Source organism: Paroedura picta, chromosome 7 (assembly GCF_049243985.1).
Source record: "Paroedura picta isolate Pp20150507F chromosome 7, Ppicta_v3.0, whole genome shotgun sequence".
Classification (NCBI taxonomy): Eukaryota; Metazoa; Chordata; class Lepidosauria; order Squamata; family Gekkonidae; genus Paroedura; species Paroedura picta.
The window spans coordinates 40,469,589-40,480,663 of record NC_135375.1 but is presented as its reverse complement, the minus strand read 5'-3'; the positions used below and the strand labels follow the sequence as shown (position 1 = coordinate 40,480,663).

At 46.3% G+C, this 11,075-nt stretch overlaps 1 long non-coding RNA gene across 1 annotated transcript; it reads right to left on the bottom strand.

Moving 5' to 3' along the window:
• Positions 1 to 3,904: 3,904 nt before the first annotated feature.
• On the bottom strand, positions 3,905 to 10,468 carry LOC143842423 (uncharacterized). Its single transcript, XR_013233106.1, has 2 exons — positions 8,032 to 10,468; positions 3,905 to 7,981 (listed from the first exon to the last, which is right to left on the bottom strand). It is a non-coding gene; the product is annotated as an uncharacterized LOC143842423 (long non-coding RNA).
• Positions 10,469 to 11,075: the final 607 nt, after the last annotated feature.

Genomic DNA, 11,075 nt, shown 5'->3' with positions numbered 1-11,075 from the left:
CTGTGACACAGATGTAACAGAATTGATTTTTGCTATATATTCCCTGTCATGTAAAAAGATCATAGTCTGACGAAGGGTGCTTGCACTCGAAAGCTCACACTTAGAATAAATCTTTATTGGTCTTAAAGGTGCTACTGGACTCTGATTTTATTGTGCTAAGAATTAGCAGAAACTCTACAGAAGTGATGTACCAGCACAGTGGCTGGCAACATTTTAATTTTTTCCCCAGTGATCACAATCTTACCAATTTATTATAAAAAACCAAAATAGATTGTTAAAAAAAACAACAACATTTTATCTTCCGGAGACAGTTGAAGACAGTTTTATTTAGGGCTAGATTTTGATTGTTTTAGCTTTTACTATTGGCAGTCTTCATTTATGGGGTTTATATTATTTCTTTTTTTGTGTTTTACTAATATTTTATTAATATTGTAAGCTGCCTTGAGTTCCACAAGGAAGCAAGATGGCTGATAAATATTTTAAATAAAAAACACACACACACACACACACATATATATATGTACACAAACACAATAAGTCATTTTTTCCCTGCCCTGTAGAGTTTAGAATTCTTAAGACAACTATTCTTTTTCCACCAGCAAGACACTTTCTGTCCTCTCAGTCTTCTCAGTGTGGTGTTAAAAATCAGGATCTGTTTTTAACAACTAGCTTAGCATATGGAATTTGGTCCAGTGGCAGCTTTAAGACCAGCAAAGTTTTATTTGGGGTATAAACTTTTGTGTGCACATGCACTTATTCTACCTGCATGCACCAGAGAGCTTACACTTGGAATACAACTTTGTTGGTCTTAAAGGTGCCAATGGTTTCAAACTCTTTTTCTGCTGCTTCAGACCAACACGGCTACCTCCCTGAATCTAGTGCAGCATATATTCATATGGGTAGCCATGTTGGTCTAAAACAGCGGAACAAAATTTGAGTCCAGTGGCACCTCTAGGACCTACGAAGTTTAAATAAGGACTTGAATAAATGACGAGTTGAATTAAAACATCAATGGGCTCCCTCTGTATGGCTGTATCCCTCCTTAAACTGGAGATTAAAGGCTGATGTTTGATGGCAAATCAACTGGTATGCTCATTTTTAGGATTTTAAGGATTTTAAAGTTTAACTATTTATGGATAAAGTTATATATAATTGTTCTGTGATTTTTAAAATGTGTAAGCTGCCCTGAGCCAGCTTGCTGGGAGGGGTGAGGTACAAATCCCAGTTAAAAAACAAACTTCATTGGTCTTAAAGGTGCCACTGGACTTCAAACTTAGTTCAGCATTTGTCAGTCATGAGTCAAGCTGATTTTCTGCTGATTCCCAAGCATGCCTAGGATTAGGCTTTCTTCATGTTGCCCTGATTGTGTGGCCAGCTGTTATTCATAGAATCATAGAGTTGGAAGGGGTCATACAGGCCAGATAGTCCAACCCCTGTTCAGTGCAGGATCAGGCTAAAGCATCCAGTTACTGCTTAAAGACTGCCAGTGAGAGGGAGCTCACTATCTTCTTAAGTAGCCGATTTCACTGCTTACACAAGCCATTGTATAAGGTAATCCCCAGAGAGGACTACCACATCAGTCTCTACAACAAAGGAAGCTGATTGTGCCATAGGGAAAGTATAGTTCAGCTCCTCCAGGGAAAGCCTTAGAGGTTTATATCTTCAAATCCCCTGGCAGAGTAACATACAACATGCAGAGGGGTTGTCCTATTACTCATAAACTACTTCCTTTCCAATTGTATATTCAGGGTCAAGGTAGATGAAGATTGTATTTTTAATTTTTGCACAGAAACTCCTTTTTTTGGTAAGGATTTTGTTGAGTCTGAAGTGGTACACAGAAGCCTTTTTTTTTTTTTTTTTGCTCAATAGTTATAAACTTTAAACCCTCTGGAGTAAACATCTGCATGGTTATCATTGTTTATCACATTAAAAACCTCACTTTTTCTGCATTTACCCCCTGTTTCATCATAGCTTCTAGCTTTTGTTTCCAAAAACTTCTTTCCGCATGATCTTGTTCTTGTAAAAATCTGATGAAAAAATTATAGCCTTTCCTTAGATAAATCTAAGTCCTCCTCCACATATACTTATATATTTATTTACAGTAACTCTAGTAAAACTCTTTGGCAATATGGCCAACTGTTCTCCTGGTAGAATTGCAGTAAATATTTATAGCTTCATTGAATGAATTTGATGAATGTTGACGCATTCTCTACCAGATTTTCTATACTTGTATTATGAAGTTGGACTTTGATGTCTAATCACAACAGCAATGAGGTGCTGCATAATTCTGTTTATCCATAATACATTTTATACCAGTTGTCACTGATGCAGGCTTTGAAAGAGAAATCTTCCAGTGCCTATTCCTTGTCCAAAGCATTGAGTTAATTCAATATGTATATCAGAGAACAAGAACATCGTGGATTTAAAAAATTGAGACTGGTCTATCTTGCCTGTTCTCTGTAAGTGCCTCTTTTTTTTAATTCCACTAGCACATGGGTGGCACATAAAATGCTGGAACACCATTCAAGGTGCTAGTTCTTACCTCTAAAGCTTTTCACAAACTTTCTGAATGACCTCCTCTGTGTGAAATTGTGTCTTATAAACTGGCTATGCTCCTCTCCCCAGTCTCAACATGCTGCTCCTTACATTTAGAGTGTACTTTTTTTCCAGTGCGGTTTTAAATAATTCCTACTGTTGAACTTATGAAACAGGCTCCTGAAGACGTGTGGAGAACACTAGCATTGCCAGGATTTAGAGATGTATGTTAGGCAATTCTTTTTTTTCTTTTTAAGGGCCTTTTGCTAGTCATTACTTGGGCTAGACAATCTGTGAAATATGACTTGAGCTGTTAACGGCTGTTGAGCTGTTCTGCTGTACTTTATCATAGAATATGCTGCATTTTAGTGTTTATATCTTTTAATCTGTGTATATATTTGCAATGCTGCTGCCCAAGGCAGAGTTGGTGCAGTCTAAGCTCCCTGAAGTCAACTGGCTTCAACTGGAGTAACTCTGCAGAAGATTGCCCTTTAACAATGCCGTCCATAGCATAGTTACACCCTTCTGTTAAAATCAGCGGCCTTAGAAGGGTATAAGTCTGATTGGGATGATATTGTTTTCAGAATCCACCCAACTGGAATACCTGGGGTAATAGAATGAAAGACACTTATACTTTGATTAAAATAACATATCAGAAGAACAAAAATGTAGAGAGAGATTTATCTGGAGACCCACTATGCTGAGAATGGAGAAGGTGTTAAATGCACTAGATTTTGATGATTAGAATTTATCTAATTAATGTTGGTCATGTTGTTAAATATCTTTTTAAAGCATTATTTTATTTTTGTAAATTTTGTAAACTTGTATGAATTATCTATTGTTATTTTGAAGTAGATAGAATGTTGCTCTTAATATATATATATATATATATATATATATATATATATATATATATATATATATATATATATATATATTAAGAATGGCATTATTTACCTTCAATTGTGCCCTCATGGAAGGCAGATAAGACTGTTGTTACTTCTACAAGAGGTTTTCCATTTCCTATGGAATAGGGTCTTGGAATCTATCCAGAATGCTCTGTGCCTCCCTCCCAGCATGTGAGCCTGTTTTATCAAAGAAAGACTTATTTTGCTATCAAACAAGCCTTAGAATGGTGTGACTCTGCTTCGGATGGCACTGGTGGCCTATTTACCACAAGACTTTGCCCTCTACAATCAACTGATGTGCAGCACACCAGCTGGTCTACTCCTTTCAGCAGGGAAGATTGATGTGCAGAGATTGAGAGAACGAAAGGGAAGAGACCTATGGCAGAATTATTGTGACCTTTTGACTTGTTTTGCCTTGCAGGGGGATATTGACCACCTAATGAGGACACTGACAACCATAATTTTGGCATAAAATATTTGGCCACAGCCTTTATTCAACATTGAGCGTGGCAAGCATGGGAAGAGAATCATGCCATCTTGTGGTTACCCTACCACAAGGAAGCCCACCACAGCCTGCCCCTCAACGGGTTGCCTTGGCTATCCAGCCCCCAAACCCGGACATAATGGCAGGCTGAAACAGGGGGGGAGGCACCATGGAGTGACCCCTCTGGGCACCAGCCTCTGTTGGGTTCTCCTGCCCCCCGGAAATGCTAGCCTTCAATCAGGCTCTACATCCACACAGCCCTTTAAAGGGCCCCCCAAATCTAGGGGAGGACAGCGCGCAAGCTTGGCCTCCCCAAAATTGATCCTTCCCATGCTCCACTTCCGCAGGCCGTGACAATTAATCAATAATATAACCCAACATCTAACAAAAAGTCAAACAATTCATAAACAGGGAGGGAGGGTGGGTTTTGCGTCTTTGGGCGCTCTGAAGGGGGGAAAGAGGCCAAAGAACATCAGGCCATCCGTTTAACTGACGCCCAGTTCAGCCACACCCCCTGTTGTCATGCCAACACACATACTGCTCAGAGAATGCCAGGGCTGGGCAATCTCTCCAACCAGCCAGGTCCCTGTCGGTGTTCCTCCCCCGCAGCAGCAATGGCCCCCTTAGATAAGTCTTGGGGGCTTTTTGCCTTGCAGGGGGATATTGACCACCTAATGAGGACACTGACAACCATAATTTTGGCATAAAATATTTGGCCACAGCCTTTATTCAACATTGAGCGTGGCAAGCATGGGAAGAGAATCATGCCATCTTGTGGTTACCCTACCACAAGGAAGCCCACCACAGCCTGCCCCTCAACGGGTTGCCTTGGCTATCCAGCCCCCAAACCCGGACATAATGGCAGGCTGAAACAGGGGGGGAGGCACCATGGAGTGACCCCTCTGGGCACCAGCCTCTGTTGGGTTCTCCTGCCCCCCGGAAATGCTAGCCTTCAATCAGGCTCTACATCCACACAGCCCTTTAAAGGGCCCCCCAAATCTAGGGGAGGACAGCGCGCAAGCTTGGCCTCCCCAAAATTGATCCTTCCCATGCTCCACTTCCGCCACTGAGCCCGAATAGGTATATACCTCTTCGAGCTCCCGCCACCGCTCAATTTTGCAGCCAATTCAAAATAACATGTTGGATCCCGTGGAGCCAGATGTCCATGCCCCACTCCAACAAGTGCATCCCAAGTGCACCCCATCACTCTTATAAAGAGCCCAGAACTGCAAATGCCATACCACGGGGCCCCCAATGAGTAATACACATCCCAATACAGCTAGATACCCAGGCTTTAGCTCCACCTGAGATCACAGAACTCTGGGCGACAGGTGAAAGGGTCACTCGCCACCAGGGACCATTCCTTGGTGATTGTCCACTGTGCCCAGTGGGGCTTCTTGTGAGACATAGCTTTTAGCAACATGGCATCCTAGCCACTCAGCCCAGACCATAACTCTCCCTTGTGGTTACCAGGGCCCAACACCATTGCCCCTGCCAATGCTGGCAAAGTGTCATATGGCAATTACTGCAACAATGTTTCCTGGTGCTCAGCTCAACGTTCACAACTATAACTAAGCCAACGTCCCATGATGGTCAGCCAATGCTTTGAGGAATACGGACTCCCACTGTCACGCTTGAACAGGAAGTCTGCCATCGCAGCAATGTCCAGGAAGGCAGCTGCATCCAAACAATGTCCGAGCCAGGTGATGCCTTCAGACCCCCAAGTGGATCACTTCCAGGTCTTATAGCATGCCATTCCATCTGCCGCATGGTGCCATTCTCTGTAACCAGCATCAGGCACCCCCGTTGCTCTGAGGGAAACCAAAAAGTTGTTACTGGAAAAGAGTTACATGAGCACCCTTGCACACTGATTGACACTGGCCACGGTCCCATGCTCGCCCTGGGCCAGCCGCTCTCAGCCAATACCCCGCTCTGCATACTGCATACCCTGCAGGAGCCCTAGAAATGTTTCCCCTGAGCACCAAGTACCAGAACCCTATTGGGTTCTAGGCCCTACAGGTTGTGATCTGTGGGAAAACATTGTACTGCATGCCCTGGCAAAGCCCTTAGTACTGTGCCACCCAACCTGGGCAGACTTCCCTGGGCCAATGCCCTGCTCTGCATCTACTGCATACCTTGCCAAAGCCCTGGACATGTTCCCCTTGAGCACTGAAGCCCATCCCACCTTTGGTTCCCTAAGTCCTACAGGTTGCAGTCCGTGGTGACATTATGAACCACCACTAATGTACATACACCTTCTGATCCACGGATGTCATACCGGGGTAACCCCATATGCCAGCATATTGAGACCTGACTGGATCTGCTAGTAGCCCAGCCATGAAACATCCTCCTGAACCTGCAATATGCTTAGTCTCCAATGCACAGGCAGATGGGGCCCATGCCACTTTCCCAGGTTGGAGACTATGCAGTCCCAAGACAGCTCCCTGAACTCATGCTGGCCATGTGACACTTCCCCCTAAACCACTTGTTTGTCCCAGCCCCAGACATAATTTAAGCAACCTCCCTGAAGGACAAAATTGGTCTCTCTAGTCAAAAGAGGTCCCATCACTCCTAGAACTGGAATCCGAGCAACCCCAGGCCCCCACGCTATGTGGGGAGTGGGTGAGGACAGGTGACAGGTTTGCAGCCACCTCCTCCCACAAGGCTGGCCTGGTCAGACAGTATCTCATATATCTGCAGACCTGGGCTGCAACGCAAAGCTCAGATGATCAATGAGGTCATCCAAACAGATCGGATGCATAGAAGTGAAGAGGTATGAGGGATTGATCTGCAGAACTTAATATGTAGTCTGCCCCTGCTCCCTCCAGCTAGAAACAGCATTGGCATCACGTGATGGGGAGCCAAATAACGCTGGCATAAATATGAAGCTAGGGAATTCCTGAATGGGATGAAGAGGTACCTGCATCAGAGTGATCTACCAGTTGTTGACAGACCTGTAGTCTATCATAACTGAGACTATATAACCAGATGAATGCTCCCTTAGAGCATTGTACCTTACTATGTGGGTGCCTTAACTTCATTTCCTTGGCCAAAGATCTCCACCGGCTTCTAGGGTGCAGCACCTTGCATACCTTATGTGGTCCTAAGCAGCCACTTCCTGTGCCAAGCACATTCCAGCTCAAGCCCTGGGAAGCTCTTGGCATTGCTCGCCCATCCACACCAACAGCACTTCCATACTGGACCTGTAATGAGACACACACCCCTCCAAGCCAGGCTGGCCCATTAACTTCAAATAACCTGGGATTGGCCGCCCTGCAAAACAAGACCAGGTGATGACTCTGACACCATTTGCAGAAGGCGTGGCTTGCCTGAAGCCAACAGGTGATGTCCGGCCACTGCTGCAGGTTGACCCGGCCACCAGGGAGCCACCTCACCTTTTGCAATGATATTCTCCCCTGGAGTAGCCTTTGGGTTGGTGCCCCCTGTAAACTGGCCCTTGTAGGGCCCATCATGCATCACAATGCCACTGGCTGAGGCCCACCAGTGGCATCCAACGATGCCCCAAGACCCAGAGTACATGGCACCCCCGTTCCCCCAATACTGGCCTGTCTGATGGGCATGTATTGCCTGGCGAAGACAACGGTGTAGCCCTGGCCAGTGGCCACCAGACACCAGTGGCCAGCTGAGGGCCACTGGGTGCTCCATTCCCCACCCATGGGGTGGGTGCCTTCCTACCCACCTGAGCCAGGGACCAGCAGCCAGGCCAGTGGACAGTGCTCACCATCTGCTGTCGAAGATGCCATTGTTCCCCATGGCTGCAAGCCCCCTCAGATTTCCCTGGAGACCTTCTGAGCTGGTGCACAGCAGCCTGCCTCAGCATGAGGCAAGGGGTTGGACTGGATGACCCCCAGAGTTCCCCGCCAACTCTGTGCTCCTGCAAACCAAGACCGTTGCCTGAAGCAGGGGGCTGGACTAGACTACCCTGAGAGGTACTTGCCAACTCCTCACTCATACAAACCAAGACTGCTGTCAGAAGCATGGGGTTGGACTAGATGACCTTGAAAGGTACCTGCAGCTCTTTGCTCATACAAACCTTTATGCAAATAAAAGGTTACTGACTTACATCATCCAGCTCATACAAACCGAGACTGCTACAGAAGCAGGGGGTTAGACTAAATGACCCTGGAGGTCCCTGCCAACTCTGCTTATGCGAACAGTGCCCATGACGTACAGCATGGGGTTGGACTACATGACCCAATGAGGTCTCTGCCAGCTATGTGCCCTTGCAAAAACTGTAGTTGGTTGTAGCTCCAATGTTGGATCCCAGCCTTCCCCCCTTTTTTTGGGAAGAGGGCTGATCCCCACAAAAAGGCATTTTTGTAACCACTGGCTTGTCACGTCTCTTCTTCAAGTGGGCTCCACCTTAAGCCTCGCAGCAGTGCTCAAAGTATTGGCACATGCTCATATTGAATTCCCAACAGGTGCCCCGCCCATCATTCCTATACATGGGCTTACATCTGTCTTGTTCTGTCCTCCTGACATATGGGCCCACTTTCATGTTCTAGGTGTCATGGTACTTTAAGTCCCACCTTGTCTGGATGTTGTTTGAAGATCACTTGCGAGCCTAATCATTATGCACCATGGCCTCTGCATCCCCAAAAAGTGCTTTGGCCTCCAAAACATTTGTTAAATGATTCTCCAAGTGCCAACTCCCTTCTGGGAGAGCATCAGCCACAAAGCGTAGAAAATCTGTTTACCCCCTTAACCAGTTAGTGAAGGAGTGATTGTTATATCCCACTGTAAAGTTGTTTTTGTTTTTGTTTTTAAATCCCCTTTGAACCCTATTTTTGGAACATCTCGTCTGGTCACAACCTGTTAAATATGTCAACATAATACCCATCATGGGCCCTCTTGATTTCCTAGTAAGGTGAGTACCAGGTGGGTTTTCACCAGATGCATAACCCAAAGGGGATTTTGTGGACTAACCCATCCCCGCCTTATCTTTATAATAAATATGCAAAGAATGCAGCTGATTCATCATCCAGATCAGATACCCAGAACCAAAGAATCCTGACGCCAATAGGTCCCATCCTGTTGGCCTTCAGAGAAGAGAACTCACCCGAGGTACCAGCAGCCTGCCAGGCCCTGGAGTACTTTCCTCCATACATTATACTCTTATGCCCAGTTGTCTCTTGTTGCTTTGTTCCTCCCTGTTGAACATTCCTGGAGGAGCTAGGAATACTAACCGCACCTACACTGGCCTGTCGCTGATGTGCTGCTATAGCAATTGCTATAGGGTCAATGCCCATGTGTATGGTCTGCATACCTTGATGTGGAGCTGGCCAACCCTGTCCATACCACCCAGACATCGTAGGGCCAGGTTGCTGCCAGCTTCACCCAGGCATTGCCTCCTGGCCGTATGACCAGGGTGATCTTGCAGATGTGCAGCAGCAGAAGTCCTGCCCCCCATCCATGTCTGCAGTCCTACAGCATAACCTCAAGCTTGATAGTCAGCCAAGTGTTGCCCCACAGGCCCAGCAGACAAATCCTGATGGCCCCCTGGCCACAAAGGGGGTTGTTGGTATCCTGGACCCCATGGAGCCACAGGTGAGCAAGATGAGAAACTGCCAATTCCACAGTGGTTAGACACACGTGAACCTAAACCACCTCTGACGGGCTTGGTTGTGCAAATCCTCTCAGAGGAAAACCATGGATGTTCCCTTCCCCATGGCTGGTGGTCCAGATGATCCCTTTCACCAAGATGGGCCCACAACAACCTGCCCCAGTCCTGCACCAATTGTACAACTGCAGCCAGGATCTACCGCACCCCCAAATGATGGGCCGGCATGTTGCAGAGTAAAAACACCCCCTGAATAATTGTTGGAAGGGGATGGGGGGCGGAAGCCTCACCTCTCCCACCTAGACCCCCCCTTCCTCTATCAAGGTGGAGGATCCCACTGCCACACATCTTAATGCCCTCAGCATCCCATGAATTGCAGAGGAACCTGCTGCCGCTGCATCATGAAATGTGCCTGTCCCATCACTTGCTCCCAAGGCCCTGGAACCAGCAGCTGCCACCAGCACAGCACAGTTCATGGGCAGTTGGGGCTTCCCCCCACTAGCATCCTTTTTCGGTGCCATGGTCACTTGTTCCTCTCTCCCTCTCCTTCCTTTTCTGAAGGGGCGAATGCTCCTGCCCAAACGGCCTGTGAGAGGCTTAGTTGTTTGTTAGTTTAAAAAACAAATAAACAATGCCCTGCAGCATGTCTAGCATCCCTTTTCCCTCAAAAAGTAAAATGAAATAAAATTGCTGGGCTTCCCTGACATCGCGAGGCGGTTGGGCCAGGAAAAAGGCTCCTTCCACCAAGCGATGCGTCTTTGGGCGCCCTGAAGGGGGGAAAGAGGCCAAAGAACATCAGGCCATCCGTTTAACTGACGCCCAGTTCAGCCACACCCCCTGTTGCCATGCCAACACACATACTGCTCAGAGAATGCCAGGGCTGGGCAATCTCTCCAACCAGCCAGGTCCCTGTCGGTGTTCCTCCCCCGCAGCAGCAATGGCCCCCTTAGATAAGTCTTGGGGGCTTTTTTAGCTGGCAACTTGAAAGGCAAGGCCCAGGTATAGAAGTAGCTCCCTTATGAGGGCAGGATATCTGGCGCCCACAGTTGAGCTGAAGTGAAGAGAAACGATATGGCCCATTTTTGCTTTTCATTGCTTTTGAGTCATCTCCCCCTCCCCACCACTGCCAAGTTCAGTATTCTAATAACGTCATAACATAATGATAGTAAATCCTTGCAGTTATCTCTCCCACACTGCTGCATACAAATCCACATGACAATCAATGTCACACATTCTTTCTTTGTGGATTCTTCTCCTTGCTAATTTCACACATTTCACCCTAAGCAATAAAAAAAAGTCAGCTCTTCTTGCCTCTCAACAGATGCGAGCTCACAATCCCCCTCAATTCTAGTTTGAGCACACGGTAAATATTGAATATAAATGGGCTTAAAATCTTTTTTCCCTTAATAAAACCCCCACAAGAAACAAGTAAATTTGGAGAATCAACAGACATTCTAATCGCTATCATGCTCAAGTCAATCAAGGGGTGTTGGAAAGGCTTTTCAAAACAGAACACAAATGCTCAGCATTGTTCCATCAGAATAGTTAATATATTCAAAAATGCTAC